The sequence below is a fragment of the Hippopotamus amphibius genome, chromosome 6, assembly GCF_030028045.1.
Source record: "Hippopotamus amphibius kiboko isolate mHipAmp2 chromosome 6, mHipAmp2.hap2, whole genome shotgun sequence".
Lineage (NCBI taxonomy): Eukaryota > Metazoa > Chordata > Mammalia > Artiodactyla > Hippopotamidae > Hippopotamus > Hippopotamus amphibius.
In genome coordinates this window covers 24,776,408-24,801,694 of record NC_080191.1, presented here as the reverse complement: position 1 = coordinate 24,801,694, position 25,287 = coordinate 24,776,408, and positions in this window count along the sequence as shown.

The following is a 25,287-nucleotide window of genomic DNA, read 5'->3' as shown; positions in this document are numbered from 1 at the left end:
CGTGGTACAGTTGCCCCTCCACACCTCTGTATCTGCAGGTAATGCATCTGGCGATTCAACGAACTGCATCGAAATCCTAGGTTGGTTGAACCCATGGATATGGAAGACCTGACTATATGTTCTTTGCACTTTATATACTTTCTAAATTTGATTTAGGATAGACTGAATCCTGACATTGAAGGATTTCTTACAGAGATTTGCCATTCCTATAGGACATGCCTAAATACAGTTTGGGCTTTTTCAATACCTTCCCCTTAAATGCCTACAGGCTATTTTAAAAAGTTAATAAAAGCAAAAGGTTTTCTTTTCTTTTTTTTGTAATTTTCTGATATATATGTTTACATATATTGTATATTATTATAACTTGTTATATTATAATAATACATAATTTTATATATTATTTAAATATATGTTTACACACATATTTTTTTAAAGAAAATGCCTGTTTCATTTTTTACCATTTAGTTAGGGAAGTTAGTAATTCTTGAACAAATGGAGTATTTGAAGAAATTGATAAAGGCTTATTCAGTTAAGTTTTGAGGTTTATCCCCAAATGAATGTATTAAGCTGAAGAAAAATACACTCTGGAAAAGATATGGAAATAAAGACCACTGAAGGGGGTGATAGATAGATGTATTTGATGCTTTTTTCTTGCCTTATTAAACAATTTACAATTTACAATTGTTTAATAAGGCAAGAAACAATCTCAATACCTATCCATGTATCATTTCTGATAATTTCATTCCTTTCTATAGACTTGAGTTTCTATTTGGTATCATTTTACTTGGGCCTTTAAAACTTCCTTTGACGTTTCGTTTACTGCAGATCTGCTGGTAATAATTCTACCAGTTTTTTTTTTTTTAATCTAAGATATCTTTACTTTTTGAAGGATGAATTTGTTGGTTATAAAATTTGGGGTGAAAAGTTGGTTCTTTTGTCTGTTAGGACCTTAAAGTTGTTTAACCACTGTCTTCATATCTGCATTGATTATGATGAGAAATGTATTTTTTAACTATCTTCTACATAAGCAACCATGTATGCAATGTGTCCTTTTTATTTGGATACTTTTAACACTTTCTCTTTACCTTTAAGTGATTTGTTCACGATATGTCAAGGTATTATTTTCTTCATATTATCCTAGTTAACATAAACTGAACTTATTAAGAATCTGCAGGGTTGTTTTCACTAAGTTTGAGAAATATTCATTCGCTTTTTATTCAAATATTTTTTTCTATCTATATTCTTTCTTGAACTTCACTCATGTTGTTGCATATATCAGTAGTTTTTCCATTTTATAGCTGAGTAAGTTTTCCTTTGTATGGATGTACAACAATTAGTATATCCATTCACCATTTGATGCACATTTTTTGGGTTGTTTTCCAATTTTTGGCTACTGTAAATAAACCAGGACTATGGGGAGACAATTACAATGTATCTTATAATTGAAAAGAAAGGAAAGAAAAAAGAAACCATTGGCTCATAGAATATGCGATCCCCCAAATTCCATATGACTAAACATCAAAATATTTGGCATGAAAATTAGGCTGCCTTTTTCATTTATGGCTTTGAGTATATTTCACTTTGCTGTATTAGAGAATCACAGTCAAGGGCACATTTTCAAATTCTTTTCTTCATCTTCTAAATAATATCCTAGAGTGATGAAATTCAATATAAACTTTGGATTTTCATTAATTCAGTAAAAGTTTGCTGTAGTTATAGAATAAATACAGTTTCGTGATTTTGATCTGTGTTTGTTAGAGAACAGTAGAGCATATGATTTTCAGTATTTCTTTCAGACTTTTCAAGATCTAAAGGTGACTCCTTGTCTTTCATTTCTATAGTGAATTTTTTTCTCCAAGAACAGAGGTGCTATTGATGCCCTTTATGGTTCCTAGTGTCAGCTAAGAATGATGAATTTGGCTTTCACAGTTAGCCCACGAGAGCTTATGCCATAAACACATTTGCAGTCATGCAGTCTGTGGGGTCAGCTTGTAGGTTTGGCAAACAGTAGAAAACAAACTTATTAGACTTCTCATCCTTACTTGTGAAACCAGCAGTCCTCCTCTAGTCTCAAGTCAAAAATTGTAGAATTCTCCATAATAGATTTGAAACCTGTTAGCTGCATTGGGTAAATTTATGTTTTGTACAGCAGTTTCATTTTGTTACAGTTAAACCACAATGACTTGTATATACACTAGGCCAGTCTCTAAATATTTCAAGGTATATTGTAGACATTATACAATTAATCCACCCAAAGGAACTAGGAAAGGGCATGTAGGATTTTCTTTTATTCTGAACAAATAATAAATGTATAATGGATTAATTGTCCATCTGATTCCAATTTTGAAATAAATCTGATGTATAGTTGCTGTAAATTATTTTAAAATACCTCCTTTCTCCTCTCTGCACTGTCCCCCTACTACCCACCCCTGTGCCATCTTGGATTGCTAGTATTAAAAATAAGGACTTTTATGTCCAATGCATCTGCTTAGAGGTGAGAGAGCAAATACACATTCATATTACACAAATGAGTAAGCTAAAAACCAAGAACAGTAAGTGACCTATGCTTTTGTTTATAATTAGGAAGAAATCATCTATATGCTACTACTCTGCAGAGAGTTCTTTTTAAAAAACGAATGTTCAAAATTACCATGAGATCCAGGTATATTTAGTAATGCTGTTAATCATCTTTTCTTAAATGTATTTTCATAGAAAGAATGATGTGAGGATATCTCTAGCTGTGGCTAAAAAACATTTGCATGATTTTCTGAATTGAGCCTGTTTATTGTTGATCTGCAAATAAACCACATCATTCCATGCACACCACCTTGTTTTGGCAGTGAATTAAATTCATTACATATATTGATGGCCTGTTTTGTGCTAATTACCAGCCAGTAGTTTGGGATTCAATGAAGAAAAAGGCATGGTTCTGCTCTCCCTGTACTCAGGGTTGACAATCAAGTTGAGAGAGACATACAAATGAACAAATGCAATATAGCAAGATGAGTGCAGACGTAGATGTTTATACAGTTTATATAGCAGCAAAGAACAGGAAGTGTTTCTCTCTTATTTATGATTATCAAAGAAAAAGAGAGAGGTTAAATGACTTTTGATAGGGTTTTGAAGGTCTCTAAGAAGACAAGGAAGAGAGAGGAATTCCAGGCAGATGAAGCAGCATATAGAAAAGTTCAGAGGTGGGAGAAAAATGTATCTGTATTTGGGGGATACATTAAGTCTGGAGTATAAAGAGTGAGAGAGAAGCAGCAAGTGTGGAGGCAAACTGATGGGTGGGGCAAATCAGGAAAGGCCTATCTGCCAGCCAATATATATGTAGTGAAGCTGCAGTCCCAGTGAATGCCATAACCACATATGGACTGAGGGTAATTTAATCTGGGTCCTCATGGAGAATAATGGGCAGAGCTGAAGGAAAGGAGACTGATTAACAGGCACTGAGAAAGTCTAGGCATGAGATGACAAGATCCTATTCAGAGTACTGGCAATGGTGATGGAGAGAGGAAACAGAAGAGCAGATATGTTTCAGATGATTTATATCGTAATTGGGGGTATTGAGCAGATAGGGAAGATCTAGAATGGTCCCTAGTTTTTTTGTCTTGAATAAATGAGCGGTATGATAACATTGCATGATACTGGGGATAGGGTTAGCAGAGTGACTTTTGAGAAGAAATACAATAGCACTGCTCTTTGTAGATCATATTTATACTATAGTTTTTCTCTCTGGAGAGAATCTAGGGCCACCATAAGTCTGGGTTTACACAGGACAGTCCCAGTTTATGCCTGTTGTTTTAGGTACTAATTAGTAACTGGTAAGATGTATGGTTACGTTAGCAGTGATAGATTGCAAAGCTAAAAGAATGATTTTTCTGTCTTTTATCCTCTGGAAAGATCTTCCTTTTGAATTCACTTGCACTTCTAAAAGTCTATGGAAGTTAACATTCTTCTGTGAGACTCCTATATTATTATAACATATATAAAATTATTTTCCTATGGATCCACTTTCTCCAGTAGATTGTCACTTTCCTGAGTATAAAAAATGCATTTAAAAAATTTTCTGGGTGCTAGAACAGTGCTTGCCACATAGTAAGTATGCTCTCTCTCTCTCTCTATATATATATATATACTTATATATATATATTTTAACCTTAATATCTTAAAAATATATATATATATTTTATCTTAAGTGTACATTGATTGGTCCTACATATGGATATTGTGATTTCATAATTGGTCGTAAAGTTAAAAGATTCATTAAGGAAGATGTAAAAGTTTTCCTCAGAGAAACCTATGATAGGCAAAGGGTTTGGTGAATTTTGAAATTATCTGGAAATATATATTTGAATATTATGTTGTAAAATTTTCTTTCTTATTAAAATAGTTACTTTAGGGACTTTAATGTCTGTGACTCCCAGTTTTAATATCTGCAAATGTCCTTGATTTTCCATATTACTAGATTGTTATTTGGATCTGCTGACCTAGTAGATCAGCACGTTGCACAATAAAAAAAGTATGCAAATGTTTGTTGGTGTTATTGAGGCAGGAGACAGATGGGCCCCCAGGGCAAATGGTCTGAGTTCGTTCTCTGTGGACCCATACTCTGAGACAGGAATAACAGGACAGTTGGGAGAGGAAGCTGGGCCCTGCCCAGGTAGAAGATAAGAGATCATGTATTCCTCATTCTTGAAGTCAGGAGACCTTTCCCGACCACACATGTGCAGAAAGGCTCTTTGGAGGTCAAAAGGGGAGTGATGCCAAGTGGCCAAACCTACCCATTGGCTTCTTTGGGGAATCCATCTTGGCTAAGAGATGCATGCGCACACATGGGAAAATCCTGAGGTACACCAAACATGGACTCTAAACTAGGCAAATCAGAATGATCGGTCAAAGCAAACATGGAAGAAATGCCCCATAAAAGTGATTCAAACTTCCATGAGGGTGCAACTTTCTCTCTGAGCCTGCCTGTGTGTCTATCCACATGTATTCTGCTCTTTTTTCTAATAAATACTTTACTTGTTTCACTACTTTCTGTCTTTGTGGGAATTCTTTTCTACAAAGCCATAGGGCCAGGGCCTTGTCACTGACCACTGGTCTAGTGGCTAGGATTCGGTGCTCTCAGCACTGCAACCTGACCTCAGTCACTGGCAGGGAACCAAAACCCTGCTTCAAGCCGCTATGGGCAGAGGCCACCCGAGATCACTATTATCTTATTAGAGATATTAACGTCACAAGGTTTATAATGATAATGATAATGTTTCCTCTGCAATGGAAATTTTTCTTAATCACTGAGGCTTTTTAACAACTTCCTAAATTTGGAGAATGGAAGTATAATTATTAGATGAAGAGGCCAACTGGAAAAAAAAGAATAAGCAAATTCTTAGTTAAAAATAATAGTGCCAATGAATGCAACATTGCACTTGATGAAAATGAGTCAGTTTCTACAACACAGATATAGAAGTACATTTGATACATTGATGATTTTTAAATTTCTTCTATAGTATCCTCATTGCCAATAAATACTTTAAAAGTAAGGTGATATTAACATTTTATAGCTATGTTTTTTTAAAACCGTCAGAAAAATGGAAAAGGAAAATTTAACCAGAAAATTGAAAAGGGAAAAGTGGAACAAACCTATTCACTCAGAACTACTGAGTTCAGGGTGTCCATAGAGAGAAGGACCATGAGTGTAATTAGCCCTAAAGTCAAAGAGAGAAGTAAGTGTTAATTTGAATAGACTGCAAGTATATTATATCTGCTTTCAGCATTGATTAAGTCTTCAGAACACTCTCATCAGGGGAATAGGAGCTGTGAAGTAAATATTAAAAACCTACCACAGCATACTATTCTCAAGAAAATCAATATACCAAAGAAAAATTACACTAAGGTAAATGCATACACACATAGGTATTAATATAGCTTAGTGATCTGAGAGTAGACACTATTATTCATGTTATTTTTTCTAATATATGTATTTACATATTATATTTAAATGGTGTAATTTTATTTATAAAATAGTATAATATTAGTGTTTCATATATATTTTATTTGCACAGAGATTTTCAAATATAAAACTTAAAATGAATATTTATATCAACTTTATAAAGTATATATATACACACACACATAGTATATGTATCCACTATGATATATATACACTTTAAAGTTGACAAAGTAAAATTGACATATAAATTGATTTTGAATATTATATTTGAAAGTTGCTAGACAAGTAAAACATATATAAACACATACTGTACCACTTTACATTTGCTCATTTAATTCATTCATTTGCTCATTTAATTCAATCCATTAGATTAAATTAGTCATGCCCAGACACACAGATTAACATGTTATTTGAACTGAAGGGAAGAGAATGTGGGTAAAGGGTAGGAATTGAAGTTATGAGACCAAGAAAAAGAGAATAAAAAATTCTTCATTAAAAAGCACAGAACATATTTTATAAGCATGATAGATCTATATGTGCTGATATATGCCTATGAGATATGAAATGAAAAAATCAAATAAGTATAATTCCTATATTTGTGGCTGTAGTCTTGTGTATATTTATATGATCCATGAGAAAGATGTATCCATGTGGGGAGGAAGTGTTTAACTTTGCCATTTTGCACATTTGCTGATTTTTTAAACAAACAGGAATTACTTTTAAATTTGAGAAACCCTAAACAGAAAATTTCAAGTGTAAATGACATTATAGCTTTGTCCACATGTAGCACATGAATGTATTTGTCTCTTAGACATGATCTAGTATTGATCAAATGGATGATTAATGTATCCTGTTCTTCTGAAGAGCAGGTATTTACTAAATTACACTAAACATGCTTATCTTCTAGCGTTAGGTCCTATAGGAGCTGATATTAATTCTCATTTCATCTCTTTTCTTATTTTCCTCATTCCTATTCTCAGTCATTCTGTGTGTATGTCATGTTGAACTACTGATAAATATGCAAGTTTTCTACAATCTCTTTTTCTATTCTATGGGACTCTCATACATACATACCCCAGGTCTCTTTCTTTAGGAACTCTGGTGATATGTTCTTCCACTAGGGAGACTTCTTGAATCCTGAAGATGAGTCAGTTCCAACTGTTTACATACTGTCCTACTCACTGTTCAAAACCTGATCACACTGAATACCAGCTATAAAAGTAAAGACTTGCTTGTATCCTCAGATGGGCTTTAAATCAGAAGTAGGCTATAGTCATATCTGTAGTGTCTGACTCAGTGATTGGTACCTAACTGATTCTCAATAACTATTTCAAGTGAAAAAGCTAAAAGTTAAATTGACCACTCTCTCTGAGCAAGGTATTGGATATTTAAGCACCCAGAATAATTTTGATCCAGCTACTATACCTTTATTGCAGATAAATTGGCTGATATACCTTTTGTTCCCCCATCCATAATAACATCAATGGATATTTTATGCTCTTTCAGATAATTATTAAATCACTTAGAAAATACATTTAATTTTATTATATATGCCAAGTTCTCCTAGGTCTATATTAAACTCAAAAGATGGAGGTTAAATTTTGTTGATAGAGAAGACATAAATGTATAATAGAAATAAAAACTAAAGGTATACATACACACACATATATATACATATGTACATACATACATACCTACACACATATATGGATCTATGAGATGAGACACAAGAGTTAATGATGATTTTAAAAGACCCAGATGTGTATCTCATATTATGAGACTACTTTTGATCAGTCCTTATTAATGCTGAGTTATCCTAAGAACTGGTTGCTATCAACTAATAAAAACACTTTTATAATGGCCACCTAGGCAGCAAATATTTTTCAGGGTGCTTACCAAGGCACAACTCATTTACTAATATTGGCAATAATTATAGTGGTTCAAGGTCAGAGTCCAGATATGCCTATCAACACATAAATTCAAATATCCACTCAGCATTGGCTAGAGAGCATTTTCCTTATTGAAAATATTGGAGATGCCAAAATGACTTTGGCTTAAATAATTTGGAGATAAAAATTGGAAAGGAAAAACTTCCAAACTTTTATCTGCAAAGTTCTTTTTCTCCTCAATCAGTAATCATGTTTGAGACCATCACTGTAAGATGCCACACTGACATCATGTTCAGAGACAGTCGATGGAGCCATTGTCAGGTGTGCACCGCTCCTGGCCACAGGATAATCGCAAACTGTCTTGAAACTACTTTCCTTACAAGAATGATGTGGTCCTGAAGACCTGACTGCCAAGTAATTAAAGACAATTAGGTTCAACACTGTCACCAAACTGAATTTGCTTAGGGAAAAAAGCTTCAACTGTAATTTGCTGACTCAGTGTTCTTCAGTACTAAATTTTTCTCTTAAATCACTGATAAAATGCAGGCTTTTCTCAGTGGATTTTACTGAAGTGAGTTTAGTTATAATATAAAAATAAAAGTCTACAATATTATGTGGTAAAACTCCTTAGGATAGGCACAGAAAAGAAGAAAGGAAGTTCCAAATGGAAAAATTTTTCATTGATGAAAAATCTCTAATTTTTTGCTATTATTTAATTTTTAAATATGTATTCCAAAGTTAACATTGTTTGAAATATTTGCTTTATTAGCAGTTAATATTTTTCCATAGTAAAGTTATATGAAATTTTATTAAACATGCTTTTCTAAGAGAAAACAGTAAACAATAGCTTAAATAAATTAAAAAAATCAGAAACAAATGGGTTTAGTTTAGGGTATTGAGATGGAGTAAAAGTGGCTTAAAAATGACCAAGAGAATATAGTTGCCATTATCCTAGTTGCAAGGTTCATATCTCCCAATATGAATAGATTTAAGGGACTTGACCAATGTAAAAATGTAAAAAAAATGACAACTTTTGGCTTTTGCGCAAACTACTTTAACTTTCTACTCCCTAGTGGAGTTCACTATTTCTAGATAGCGAGTGCTGTATAGGAAAGACCTGATATTTATAATGCCTACTTAAAAGCATAGCATAAGTGTTACAAGTAAGTGGTTCCATTTGCAGAATGGAGCCATTTTCTTTGAATTTTATGTTTTCTCAGTAGGTCAAAATACCTTATTTTTTTAAGCTCACTAGCTTATAAGAAATTTGGGGGCCACATTTTGGCTACTGTTTTCTTTCTGTATCTTTATATGTTGGTTTGATTTATTTTTCATATATGAAAAAATTAAAATTTTTTTTTCCTTCCAGAAAAACTATTCAACAATGATTTTGAAAATAAAAATGGACAAAAAGGCTTTCTAAATCTAGGTTAATTCAAATTTGTGTCTAACTTTGGAAGACAGTATCTATTGAAATATTATACCTTAGTCTTTGAATGATGAATCTAATCTATTCCTTTGGAAGACATTCTGTTAAGTATTGGTTAATTAAAAGGGGAATACTGTAATATATATTCTGATCTTTTCACTGCTAAGATAAAGTGTTTTACGTATAGTGAGGTTTGCTGGCTAGACAGCTCACCTTGTATGTAGAGTATTATAGAACTTGTAAATCTGCTCACCTTGTATGTATTCTAGAACTTTTAAAATTTATTTATTTATTTATTTAAATATTTATTTTATTGGCTGTGTTGGGTCTTTTTTAGTGTGTGCAGGCTTTCTTTTAGTTGCGATGAGTGGGGGCTACTCTTCATTGTGGTGTGTGGGCTCCTCATTGCAGTGGCTTCTCTTGTTGTGGAGCATGGGCTCTAGGCACATGGGCTTCAGTAGTTGCAGCACATAGGCTCAATAGTTGTGGCGCTTAGTTCTTCCGCGGCATGTGGGATCTTCCTGGAGCAGGGATCAAACCCGTGTCCCCTACATTGGCAGGCAGATTCTTAACCACTGTGCCACCTAGGAAGCCCTGTATTCTAGAACTTTTAAATCTATTTATCTGTGATTTGTAAACATACAATGAAACAAACCCTTGAGAGTCTTTCTTGGCTCTTAGTCACTAAGCATAATACCTTTGTGACTCAGAATTTCTTCCCTATAAAACACTGAAGTGTTACTACCCACTCTGCCCTCAGATCATTCCTCCTTGCCAATTTCACTGTTGGATCCCCACAGTGCAACTTAAAGAAAGCCTTTGTGTGAAAACACAATTACGAGAAGTCCAAAAAGTTAAAATAGCATAGTTCATGAAGCAAAAGTGAGAGTAACAATAAGAATTATATTGTTCAGATGATAAACTGGGTTGTGCTAACTAGAGTTTCCTATCTATCCCTTTTATTTGCATCTTTAGTGGGTTTATATCAATCTCACTACCAGCATTTCATCTTAGAAAATGCATCCCATTGGATGTGTGTCCATTTTACAACAAAATAAAAGGAAAAAGGGACCTCTTTCAATTCCTGAATTAAGCAAACACCATTGATCCATACCACTAGCATGAATTGAGAGTATTCTACAAGCTAGACACAATGTTGGCCCCTGGAACAGAAACACAGAAGAGTAAAGTAAGGTTCCAAACTAGAGGGATTTCTTCCTTCCCTGAAACAAGACCAAATATTTCCAACAAATATGACCCATCATACAGACTTAGCATCTTTGACTGTTAAGGTTCCAGAGGTTTTTTTTCCTTATGGTATAATATGACTCTAAATAATATATGATATATACTATAGATACTATATATATTACATATTATAGACACTAAATGCAGAAGCTCTACTAGAGGTTGATGACTTGGGTTTTGTGTTTTATTTCTTGCTAATTTAATGGAAGTGAAGGTTAATATTAGTTCTTAATTTATAAGAATACATTTGTAAGGTTAGAATGTCTTCTTATTGTAAAATATCCTTAAAAGAGAAGTGATTCAGAAATTTTGTATCCATTGCATGGATTCTTTTGAAGCATGCTGTCTTCTGTTGTATCAGAGCAGAATGAGTTTTTGGAGGATGCAGTTATTGTGCTCATTTTCTTTGTTAAGTAGTTGAACTGAGAATTCCTCTAGGGATCTTGCTTGGGATATTGTAATAACACACTTTTCCTTTTTCGTAGAACAAAATAATAAATCAGTGACGTCGTGCTTGGTTATACTTCATTGGCACAAAGGATCTTAAATCAACATGATGCAGAGTAAACATAATGATTGTATTTAGACTTTTCTCATGCAGCGATTTTCTAACTCTTTCTAATTTTCTGTAGTTGTGTCTGAAGCCACTGTTAATTAAGATCAGCATCAACTATTCCTGAATTAACTGCAAACATCACCAACTACTTATTCAGATTGTCTCATAAGAATCGTTTTCTACTGTTACTGTTTGGAGAAAAAAAAATCACTGATGAATCTCTTTCTTATGTAATTGAGGCCATCAGTGTAATCAATTTGTCACATATAGAGAGACTGGCAAGGGTATTACAAAATTTCAATGAACTTGTATTTTCAAATGTAGTATTATCTTCCCAATTCTGAGAATAGACACAAGTCTGAGAAGACTTCTATTCAAGCAAGGCAATCTCTTTGAAAGTGTGTCAGATGAATAAATGAATACACTTGCTAGTCTGGACACTTAGCCCTATACCCCCCCAAATAGCCGATATTCTTAGCATGTTCTAAGCAATTCTCCATGGCAAAATAGGCATATGTGTCTATTTTTAGAAATTAAAAATGTGTATACATCATCTTATATTTTGCTTTTTCATATAAAATATCTCAGTATTCTTTTCTATATGTGTGTATTCCAGAGTTTTTCTCATTATTTTTAAATGTTTGTTGAGTATTCTGTTAAATATATACCATAATTTTTAAATAAAGAGTACTCTAGTAATGAATATTAAAGTTAATTCCAAACTTTTTAGACGGAGAGTTTTCTACTACAAACAGTACTAAAAGGAACATGGCAGTTCATATATTTCATTTGTGCATATAATGGTTATTCTGTGAAATTAATCCCAACAAGTGAGAAAGCTAGAGGAAATGGTATGTGCATTTCTGATTTTTATAGATTTTACCAAAGGATCCTTCTAAAACATATACATGAGGATGTCTATTTCTCCGTATCTTCACTATCACTGTTAATCTTTGCCAATTTGATAGGTAAAAATGATTTCCCATTATTCTTTTAAAGTGCATTTTACTTTGAGAGTATTTCCCTTACATGTGTCCCGCCACTAGTAATAGTGACCAAAGTTTCAGATGGCATTCAAACTAAAAAGGCACAATAACTTTAACCTAATACTATGCTGGTTTAGCTTTTATAGGTGGATCCTAGAGGGCAAATACAGTATATACAGTGTCTTCATTTCACCGCAGCTTCCATACACAGCCTGAAGAGTGAAGCCACCATAACACAGTCCCTATATGCAGCTTCCTTGTCTCCCTGCCCCAATTCTTCATCCACACATGGAACACTCATCTCCTGATGGTAAGATCAAGGTAGTTCATCTTGCCGCAGGAAAGCTGTAACCTTGGTTTCCCCCAGGTTTTTATGTTATATCACATAGGCTCGAAACCTCCACATGGAATCATAGTTTTCTCAGCTGCAATTCAAACAGGGGCTTCCTAGTAAAATTGGGCCCTATGACTTCCCAGTCCACATTTATCTTAACTCAGAAGGTTCGAAAGGAATGATATTGTGTGAAGGCAGAACCAGGGTCACCCTCCCAGGCAGTTCTAGGTCTGTTCAAGACACAAGTTTAATCTTCTCCTCAAACTTATGCGTTATTTCCTTCTGTGGTTGGTATTTCCCCCCACCCAACTACTTTCATAGGTTTTCCATTTGCTTTTGTATTTGTGGATTATTTACTGACTGTTCTTTGTGTATTAGGAAATCAGTCCTTTGTCTTCTGTCTTTAAAAATGTATTTGGCTTTTATACTTTTTTTACAAATATTTTTAAAAGATTTCCTTTGTTGATTCTAAGTATTATATCTTGCACGTTAACCATCTTTTTTTTTTTTTTGTATTTAAATGCTTGTCAATTTAACAATTACTTTGGTGTAAAATGAGGCACAGCATTAATTTTTTTTCCTTTTTTTTTTTACAATTGGCTAGTCCATTACCCTAATAACATTTATTAAATAATTCTTCATTTCCACACTGCTTTAAATGCCCCATTTATCATTTACCAAATTGTCAAGGCACTGGTGACTTTATTCAATTTTATTGATTTATCTTTCCCTTCCTACAGTTTTACCAAATTGTTTTAATTACTCCAGCCTTTCATTATGTTGTGATATCTGCTAGGTTGCTAGGTCATTACACTCAGATTATTCCTTTCTGAAAATTTTATGAGCTATTTTTTGCATATTGATTTTTCCACATGTATCTAAATCAGCTTTCACATTGCCAATAAAAATTTCACTGTTATTTTTACTGTAATCAAGTTACATTTATATATTATATTTGGGGAAAATGACATCTTTACAACACTGACCCTAAGAATATAGTTTTTTTTTTCATTTATTGATTGCCTTCTATATACATCAGTATATAAAACAGTTCTTAACGTGCAGACGAATTTCTATGTTTTTGATGTGTGTCTTCAAAAGGCATTTTCCTTCTAATGTGTTTTCTCATTTATTACATTTAAATTTGAAAATGTTGTTAATACTTTAGTACTATTGCAGTCAACCATCTTACTGAATTATCTGATTATATTTAATAGCATTTCTGTTGCTTTTTAGAATTTCCAGGTACTTGTTAATATCTGTAAATTCTGAAAAGTCATAACACTTTTTCTTTTTTTTCAGAACTTTTATGACAATGTTAAGTCATATTAGCATGAGCATTCTTATCTTTTTCATGATTTTAATGAAAATGTTTTTTATTAATTATAATGCTATTTTACTAACACTTTTTTTAAAAATCAAGAATGAATGTTGAATTTGTTTATATGCATATGGAAAACCAATCATTTCATGTAATTTCCACATCTATTTACATGGAGATGAGAAAATGATTCTCATATTGCTCTTGTCTTTTCTTGGACTCTGTAATTATTTCTGTTACAGACTAAATGTGCCCCCCCCCCCCAATTCATATGTTGAAACCATATCCCCTGATGTGATGCTGTTAGGAGGTGACACCTTTGGAAGGTAATTATAATTAGATAAGGCCATGAATTTGGAGCCTTCATGAATGACTCTTAGAAGTGCCCTTCTAAGAGGGCACAAGAGAGCTTGCTTTCTCTCTCTCTCCTCTCTGCCAGGTGAGGATACAATGAGAAGTCAACATTCTGCAGCCTGGAAGAGGGCTCTTACCAGAATCTGACCATGCTTCCAGCCTCTAGAACTGTGAGAAATAAATTTCTGTTGATTATAATCTACTCTGTTTAGGGCATTTTGTTATGGTACTCCTAGCTGACCAGGATAGTTTGCAAATACAGCATGCTAACTTTGTGTTTCTGCATTCCTTATTTTTAAAAAATGATACTAAATTAATTTTATATGGTTACATTAAATTTTATGTGGTTTCCTTTTTTAAAGAGTCTATTCTTGGATTTGCAGTTTTGGATTTTTTAAATCATTAATTTCTACTTTTATCTTGGTGAATTCCACTTTTCCAAATATCTTAGGTATATTAATTTTCGCTTCCCTTTTGAGTTTCTTATTTGGTATTTAATTAACTTTTTTTAATTCATTACCATCTGAATGTTTAAGTGTTGGTTTCTTCTGCTTAAATATTGTGTTCTCTTAAGACACTTTTTCTAATTGTTCTACAGTTTCCATCTTGATTCTTCTTAGCAGAATAATTGTTTAAAGGAGAGATTAAATTTTTAGAGTTTGAAACTGCACTTTTTTCAGAAAATATGGTATATATCTTAAAGTTTAGAATATTACTGAAATTTGCTTTGTTTATTAGCATACTGTCAATTGTACCTACGAGATATATATATTTCCTAAATATCAATTATACTTAAGAAATGGTCCAAGATACAGTATTTTTTTCCTGTTATCAGTATGGAGTTTGATATATATCCAGTCTCCTCAGTTTTGGTACTATTGACATTTTGGGCCAGATAATTCTTTACTAGGGAAGGTAGTAACTGTCCCATGCAATGTAGGATGTTTAGAAGCTTCCCTGGTCTACCGATTTGTTGCCAGTACCTGATATTTAAAATTGATTAATATTAATATTGGATGCCCTGTTTTGTTTTGTCCTATAAACCTGATATATCTTTGTCAATTTGCTTACTTCACACTTTTAGGTAGGATAGACCCATCTTCTGCATGCAGCATATGATTGCCTCTTCTACAAGTCAAATTTGACAGTTTTTAAATATATGTTATCTAAAGCTATTTAAAGTTATTCTGAGGGATCTTTCTGGTATGATGAAGATAGTCTCTGTCTTGATAGGGATGTAGGTTACATGGGCATATGTAGATTATTGTATTTGGAAAAATCACTGCGAGTGATAGAATTTTTGATTGCTTGGAAGTCCCTAAATTCTTGACACCTCAGGAGACACATGGTGACTATTGGGCTGCTGAACACAAATTGTGTTTCTGAGGGCTGTATATGAAACAGTGACTCTTTTAGCTCAGAGGAAGGCATGGTTCTTGTTAGGTTTAAAATTTTACATCCATGTCTGCTTTTCTGTAACATAGTTTTTTCAACTATTATTATTTTTTTTTAATACCTGCTTGCACAGGCCTCTTTTAGTAAGCCTCTTCTCATGAGTAAAATAAGGATCCTTTTTATTTAATAAAATTATTAAATCAGAATATTTCTGATAGAAAGCTATTACAGTTATAGAAATGTCAGAGAGAAAAGTGAAAGAAAATATGTTAGAAACAAGACAAAAACAACTTTTAATAAAAACATCAATAGCACATTATTAAGGTGGCAGACTTTTAATGAAGAAGAAAAAAGAGTAGTACAATTAGCTGTAATCATGAGATAATGTTGAAAGCATTTAATGAATTTTTAAAAAACCTATTGAATTAGAGATATCTGCAATCTATTTTTCTTTCTTTTTACTTTAAAAAATAATTTCCATACTCTAATTCTACTAGGCTGTAAAAATACTTAAAGGCCAAACCTAATACATGAAACACTTAAAAAAATATAGCAGAACAGCCAAACCCACCAGAATGTTAGATTGTTAAGACTATAATGTGCATTCTGTCTAAAGTCCCTTCTGATTAAAACTTAAAGATTTTATATCATTAGTCATATAGCTTCTTATGGCATTTAATTCAGGTGTGTACTTAGATATAAACATTTTAACAAGGTAAAATTTTTTTTCCTCCACAATATCTTAATATTTTTAGAAGATCAAGAAATAAAACTTAATGAAGGAAAGACATCACACAACAGAATAGAATATCTTACACATGAAGATTTTTTAATACCTTTTGATAGATAAGATGTTAAATGGGCTGTAATAATTTAGAATATTCCTGCCCATAATTATTTATGATTTTTATGTCATAAACTTTATTTGGAGACTCTATTTGTCTTTTATTGGAAACTTTTATTGGAAATAGTTACTTTCCAAATTGTTAATAGGATATGATATTGGCAATATAGAAGGAAAAACTGCAGATCAACATGCTTGATATTTCTGTTGCAGACCGCTTGGATTTCTGGAAATTAAATGTTGCAATTGAAGATTGCAAACAACTAGCAGTGTTTGGAGATCAGCTCTTTAAAAAGATTAAACTTTTGCCTTTAGTGTCCTTATAAGTACTTAAAGCTTGCTCAAAACTAGGTTCTGTTTTGTGAATCACTTTTGATGATGTTTGCACTTATGTAAAAATAAAAGTTCTCCTTAAAATATATAAAGTATTAGAATTCAAGGCATCCTCTTTTCTTCATATTAAAAATATTATTAACCTTTTTGTAAAACTCATTTGTACTATTTCAGCTGTTTCAAATTACATATTGAAATGTGTAAAGCTGTAAATAGGTGGTGTTTTCTGCTGAAAAGTGCTCTGGGGAGGGCAAATGTTCCTAAAGATTAAACTGCACACAAAGAATTCATATAGTTTATGTTGCTTTAGGTGGAGGATCTGGTGCTGCCTTCTATTACAATGCAATGATGCATTAAACTACATGATGGAAGTCCACAAATAGATATCCTAAAGACTTCAGTGATCATACCTGGGTTTTGGTTGGGCAGAATATACTTGTAATAAAATGAAATATATTTCTGGTACCTAAGACGTGGTTAGGGAGCATGGAAAATATTCTGGTTCAGTAATTTTATGAAATAAAAGTTAGATTTCTACTCACTAATAATTAGAGGTTAGCAACATAGTCCTATGCAAGCAGGTCCCACACAAAGTGACTACCCTACAATTTAGATGGAATTGTGATTGAGTTAGGAAATTTTCTGGGCGTATCATGACTGCCTAGCCTCAAAATTTGTTCTCTCTTTTTAAGAATCAACTTAGGCTGGGATAGTTCTGGAAATATGTAAGCCAATTAATGACAGTGGGGGGGGGGTGGAGAGATTAAAAAAATTTTTTTTTACTTTATATCTTCCAATTTTCTAATGCACATTTAGTGTAAGTGGCCTTCTTTTTTCTATTTGCTTCTAAAAACTTAGTGAATATACATATATATGTGTGTACACACACACACACACACACATACAGGCTGTAAGAATTTTGTAGAAAGAAAACAGGCTGTAAACAACTTTGTATTATCAGTTCTGCACAGTTCCTTGCACAAAGCTGTACTCCATAATTGTTGATTTATTTTATGCACTTGTGTTTCTCTGCAGAAAACACCCAAACAAGAAAACCCACGTCTCTTTTCTTAAAAGAATGGGTAGACATTGTTCACATTTTGTGTGACCACTGCTGGGTATCATTATTCCTTTATTGGCCTCAAGTAGTTTGATCAGAGTCACCCTTAACTCCTTCCTTTCCCTCCTCAAGCTTTTCCTGCCAACCCTTGTCCCCGATCCATCCACGTAAATTCATGAGCAAATAACCATCTGGTTTCCAAGTACTATTTATATAACTCCAAACTCCCTTTCATCCAGTTCCTTCTCTGCTTCTCCACAGCTGCCAGTGTCGTTCAACACCTCACCATTTTTCAGCACCACTCTCTGCCTCTCACCTGGAACGCAATAATGGCCTTCTCTCTGGTCTCTGCCTTTAGAGTCTCTTATATCCCAGTCCATCATGTACAGAGCAAGCAGCATCATAATTTAAAAAATAGATTTAGTAGTATACCTGCCATGCTTAAAACAAATAAAAACAAAATATTTATGGTTTCCCCTAGCTTACAAGACAAAATCCCAACGTGATAAAGTGGAGATTTTTTAAAAATTTGGTTAATATTTATGTTTAAAATCCTTAATTTCCATGGATTACTCATAGATGCCTGAAACATGTTAGCTGACTTTTATTTTTGGAGTAAAATAATAGACATCTATTTAAAAAATATCTTAACCTATTTAGAATTTGTCTTGAGTGTAGAGTTGTACTGGTTAAACAAATGTTATTTCCCTACATTATAGTGATTTTTGCTACATTCATATAATCTAAAATAGGAGCTGAAGGATTAATGATATGTCAGGTCTCCTTTAAATCTATTCTCAACAGCAGCACAAACTGCAAAAAGAATCCACACTATTTTAGTGGAAATACATCAATCACGGAAATGAACAGGCTGCAGGTCCAGGTCAATACCTTCCAGCCCATTAAACAGAGGGAAGGGAAGCAAGTTTGCTTACGTTCAATATGCCAGAGAGTGGGGATGAATAGCAGTAGTGCATGTCTCTGACTGCAGCTTGCCAATATTAACTTGAAAAATTATCAATCATTAATCCATCACAGTCCTAATTATTACTGAACTTCTGCATAAATAGGAAAGGAAATTTAATGAAATAGGTTAAAGAGTTTTGGTTTAAAAAACCATCTTATCAGATTACAGCTGAGAACCCATCCTGATATTAATGGACCTAGACATTTAAAAGGAATCCTGTGGCAAGTTATGAAAGAAGTTATGTTGTAGAAGAAATCAGACATTCTAAGACCTGTTAATTCTCTCAAAGCAGAAGTCTTAGTATTCTAATATCTGTTCATATTTAAGGTGCTGCCCAGAGCATTTTTATGTTATTAAATGTGAACAGTGGAGTAATGGATGATTATTCTGGTTTCCTTAATCAAGTAAGACACAATGACAATTAGGGGGAACAAAATTCTCATAATAGGCTGAGATAGTGTTTGGCATTAACACCATCAGTGGTTTAGTTGAAGAGCAGGATGATATAATGAACTCTGAGAATTGAAGCTTGAGTACTTTAAACAGGAAGCCAGGCTGTTCAGTTGCAAATGCCTATAATATTCAACCTGGTCCATCTGTCATTTTTATCCATTGCTTTTCCCTGGGTAGATATAGGGATGATGCCATGCTTACTCTGTGAAACATGCCTACGGAAGATGTGCAGAGTCAAAGATTCGTGAGGATGCCTCATCATAAAATTTCATAATATGCTTCATAAGTCTTTAACAATCTTTATCCTATTATTGGCTTAAATAACTATGAAATCCTTGCAGTGCATTTTATATTCTTAACACATTAGATTAATATCTAAAAAATAAAACCAGCTAATGAAGATAGTTTTTTATATTGTCTTTAATGTTAGTAATTCTTTCAAATTTCCTTTTACAAAATCTGAATATTTTAGACATGCACAATTTAATTGCTGTTGATTTTACTGTGAGAGCATTTCAATAAAAGAGAGAAAGACTCCATTTGGTTTTCTTGATTAGAGAATGATAGCAGCAGGAAAAAAATGCTGTTATTCAAGTAAATAACAGTCAATATCAGTAAAGCAAGCAATACTTGTAATTAATATTTAAAGTTGAAAGCAGAATAAAGTAATGGCCATTAGCTTCTAGTGCCTAGATGTGCCTTGCTAGTCGATGGCATGTATGGTTGAATATTACATTTGGCAATTCAACTAGTCTATAGTCATCCATTAACCTCTGGAGAATCAGGGCTCCATGGCAAGCTGAGATTGTGCCACTCACAACGTCTCCATTACTTCCAGTGGTCAAACTCTGTAACACAGTGAATATGGATGTGTTGTGAAGTAGCTCTGGTGATTTTTGCAGGAAGACATATTTGGAATAATATTCAAATATGCTTAAGGGTTAATTAAGTACAGATTAGATTATATCAAAAAGAGATGATTGAAAAAGCTGCATTTGGCTGCTTGTGAAAAACATTCCTTTGATATTTGGTCACTAAAAAACTTTGCAATAATTCTGTAATACTGTTCTCTTTGGCCAAAATGATTGATCTGAGCCCACACTATATTTCCAAAGAGATTGAAATTTGGAAAACAAATGTTTTTAAGTTATGTTTATTACCTTATTTATTTTAAGCTTTATTGAAAAGTCAGTGCAATTGAACTCTATCCCTTAATTTCTGTAAATCTTTTGTTTTTTCTTTTCAGTGTTTAACTTCAGGGAACTATGTTGTTAAAGCAATGTTTTTATTTATATGAGAAACTTGAACCTAATCACATGTTGTACTTGCCCTAAAATTGCCTTTCTTGTCATGATCTCTTGTTTTGAAGCCGAGTAAAGGGGCAAACTCAGAGTTAAGTCAAATCACTGAGTATATCCCATTATAAAACTGGGCTAGAAAGAGGCATTTAAAAGATAAGTGAATAAAACCTCAAGAGAAAAGTGAGAGAAAAGAATGGTGAGCAAGAAAAATATACTTTCTAACCATAAAGAGATTCATTTACACTTTCATTACTAAAATATTCTGCCAGTTCATTTAGATTCTGTGATTAAAGAAAAAAACAAAAAAAAAACAACAACAAGGCTCATTGATGAATATATCAACATGCTGTTGTTTTTATCCATAACTGGCTTAGTGTGTGTATTCTTCTTTTTACAAGTGTGCCATCAGCTCTTCATTTTAATTTAATTTTTACTTTTTAAAATTATGATGCAGATAGTTTTAAAAGCCAAATAAGTCTATGAGCTAACTAAGAGACAGACCAATTTCTCCCTCCCCACAAGTCCTGTACACCACAGGCTCTTACCTCTTTTAGCCATTTTGGTTTTTAATTATTTTTTTCTGCTAATCATCTCCATATTTCCAAATAACAAGCTTATAATAGGTTTCTTAATGTTTCAATTTCAGAGGTATTGGATTTTTACTATGAAAAATGTAGTTCTTTGAAGATTTTACCACTTGTAGGCCTGTGCTTACTCTCTGAGTTTTCAGTAAAACCCTCCCACGCCTAGCAAACTTTGTGTTTCAGTTCCTCAACTCCCACCTCTTTAGTAGCCACCAGCCACAACTCTGTCTTGTGAGGAAGGGGCTCTGAGCTTCCAAATGCTGAGTGCACAGCTTTCCAGCCAGTCCTGCTTCTAGTGCCACCTGGACACTTCAGTGGAGAAATTGTTGAGCCTTCTGGGGTTTTCTGGTGGCAGTCAGCTTAACTCCCTGCTTCAGCCTCTCCAGACCTAAGTTTCAGCTTTCTTCAGTTTGCTTAATCAGCTATCACTTGTACATGTGCTTTCCAGCTTCTCGGATTTTGTCACTGTCAGCTCATCCTGTTATCTTTGTTCTTGTGGAATTATACGGTCTTTTATCCTTTTCTTTATGTGTGTGAGGTTTTTGAAAAGAGCACAGGTGCACAAGTTTTCATCCTTCTATATTTGTGTCATTGATTTTTTCTATCTGTTATGAACTCATTAGATATATTTAATTCAAATGTAGTAATATTACAAAAATGGCTTTATATAAAATAGTTCAAATCCTTATGGTCTCTTCTGCCTATTATGATTTTAATCATTCATCTTTATTTCAACAATTTATACATCTCTATACAGTAGTTCATTTCTCACTCATATAATAGCTATTTTTTACATTTGCTTGATAATAAGACTGAATCCTACTAACAGCACAAAGAAATGCTTACTTGACTTTTTCAAATGTCTACACAAATGTCAACTCATTAGTCCTTTCTCTAGCCCTGTGGAATAGTTGCCAAGAGGCAACCTTATCTTTACATTTACAGATTGAATAGCTGAGCCACTGAGGGACTGTGAAATTCCTGAGGTCAACCCCCAAAATCAGTTGTGGTAAGAGAATCAAGAATGTTTGACTTCAATTGTTTTAATATAACCATGAAACATCACTCATTTCTTCGCAGTCAAATTCACCTAAGTGTAATAAAATACCTTTCTAAAAAATCGATCTTCACTATTCCCTAGAAATATTTGAGGGGAAATTAAGAAAAATTTTACATTGCAAGCATATCTTACAGACAGCACAAGAATTTTCACTTGGAGAAGGGCCTACCCATCTGGCATATTTTTTTCCTCATCAATATTTGTCAAAAATTCAAAATAATGTAGTACCCTCCTGGGCAAACCAGGCACTTGGTTACCGAAGACGTGAAAACCTATATGCATATTGTCTTTCCACTCAACCGTATAATGCAGCACTTTGCCATCTCCATTAAAAGACTGACTTTGTACCATGCCATGCATTTTATAATATTTCTATCTAAATGCAGATTTCTACATTCCATGTGTACCATGTAGTCAGGTTTTCCATAAAAATACCAGCAGGAGAGTACATTGAAATTCATTTTGCATATTAAAGAAATCTCTCTCTGCGATTCCTTCTTTTATTTGTTTTATCAACTCAAGCAATAAGCAAGAAAATTAGAGTTTCAGCAATAATGGAAAAGCTATTTATGATTTTATCAGCTTTGCCGCTTTTTTCCCCTGCTTAGACAATTTACCGACTCTTAAGAGCAACCAGTTTAAAATGTTCCACTGGAAAATGAAACAAGTCTATCTGTATCGTCTCACCCAAGTTCTGTAGTTCTCTATTACCTGGCGACAGCTTCACTTTGAGTAACATGCCCCCAAATGCTTTTCTTCCCAATATCTACAGCACACATAAAATATGTCCCATAGGGGTATGTTCCACTTGAAAACATTATTACAAATGCCATCATATTTTCCAGCGTATATCTTGCTGGAATGGTTGGGTCAGGAATGAGGTCAGAGCCTAACAGATAGAAAATAATGTCTCTTCACACTTCCTACAAAATTTTTAACAGAGAAAACAAATTTGAAAATGACTGTCATTGGAATTATGGCAAATTTCAAACTAGTGCATTATATGCAGTTTACTGAAGCTTTCCATGTGCCCACAGGCAATTCAGTGTGTAAGGGATAAATAGAATACATGGAGAAATAAAGTGCACATGAAAGTTAAGAAACAATACTTCTAAACCTGTAAGTACAAAAATTAAAGTTAAAAAAACCCACTATGTTTCCCATATTTATTTTCTAAATTTATTTTCTAAAATCTATAATTTAAAAAATCATGTTGTAAAAGGAAACCAAAATAAGTTATAAATACGTACATTCATAGACAAATGAGAGTTTGTATCTGAGGTCAAACCTCTTATTAAACTGATGGCAGTAATTTAGAATGTTTAAACAAATTTGAATAAACTTGAGCTCATCTGTGTTGGAAAATATCTAAATTTCAGTTGCTGTAATGACCTGAAAACTATTTATCTTATATGCATTGCTATTTTTCCCTTGTGTACATAGCTTACACCTATAACATTAAAAAATCTTCTCTAGTCTACTTCTTATTGCCCACAAAGATTTTGCAGTTTTTAAGACCAAATTATTTTAAAATTTGTCTAGTTCCTACATATGTACCTTCTTTTCTATTTAAAAATAACAATTTTTAGCTTTTTCGTTATTCACTGTCTGTGATAGTAAGAACCTGTTTAGGAGAGAAATGGAATAACACATTTTTTTCTCTGAGTCTCAATAGGACAAATTCATGACATAATGAAATATGTAGATACCAAATATTATATATTCACACGTTTTAAAAAATAATGCTTTTAATCTATTTGAATGAGAGTATACAGCATGTACTTCACTTTTAATTCATGTAAAAATGAAATAAAACTGAGGATACTTTAGATATTTCTGATTTTTAATAAACGTTATGTTTCAAATTCAATCAAGATGGATACCATTTGCAGGAATTGGAGGTTTAATCCGTACTGCTGTGTGACTATGTCATGGCCCAGGTACAGAGGCATACTGCATTGTCAATGATCTGGAAAATGGCATGAAGCAATATTTGAGTCTGCAAATATTCTCTTCTTAGTGGTAGAATGAATCTTCTAATTACCGTATGTATCAGCTGTTACTAGGATATAATTTGTATTTTCAGTATATCACCTATATAAATTGCTCACCTACATTCTCTCTAATCTATATTTCCTTCACAGCAGAAGCCCAATAACTAAAACACATTTGATCTGCCTCTTTAATCATTGCATCCTAATGCTTTATTCTGTTCAGCTGGCAAAAACAAAGGCAAAAATGCTCTATATGGCCTTCTGCAGGAAAACAAGAAAAGGCACTGTTATGGAGGAAAGAATCATGTATGTCATAGACTTTTGAAAGGATTTAGCATGGAAATCAGTAAAAGGGAATTATTTTTTACCGCTTTTAGCAGAAGAAGTTGGGAATACTAAATCGAAAGAAAGCTTACTGCAAGGCCAAAAAGACAACTATTGTTGGCAGCTTTAAAATGAAATGAAACACCTCACTTCCGGCAGAAGGTTGCACATTGTCCCTGGTGAGACAAAGAATTAAATACTTGTCACGGGTGATCTATGGCTGACATTCTGAACGATATGGCAGAGTAAGGTTGCAGACCTCTCTGGTAGCTATTTTCTCCCAGTTGAGCAATGAAAAGCCAAGGACAAAGCCTCAATTCGATGCTTCTTTTCCCCTTCACACTACCGTTTCTAGTTTAGCCACAGGAATAGATTTGAAAGGAAAAACAAGTTTAACAGAGTTACTCAAAGAGGTACAATGGTGCCCACAGAGTACAGTCAAAATATTCTTTTGCTTGAATTTTCCAGTGCTGTGGCACTATTAACCCAAGTGTTAGGTAACATGACTCCCAGCCTTTAGTCCCTGAGAGCAGGCATTCATCAGCAGAGTGTAATGTAACGCAAACAGAATTTTACTGAATACCCTTAGTTGATCTCTCACCTGAGTTAGATGGATATAAATCTAGTTTGGGCCTGGCCTTAACACCTGCATTGAATAGTGACTACCTGAATTTATATAAATGAGGAAAAGGATGGTCCAAATGTTGTACTTCTATTTTTACGCTTCACTTCATATTTTCTGACCCCTTATAGATGAAGGAAGATATTTAGCAGCTCAAGTCCATGAACTAGGATTTGCAATACTGAAGGGTTGGAAATTTTTGTGATTGCAAAATTACGCAGTTTTTTGACCACTCTTCCAGTATACAAAGCCACTTATGTCAAGGGTAGATTCCTAGGTC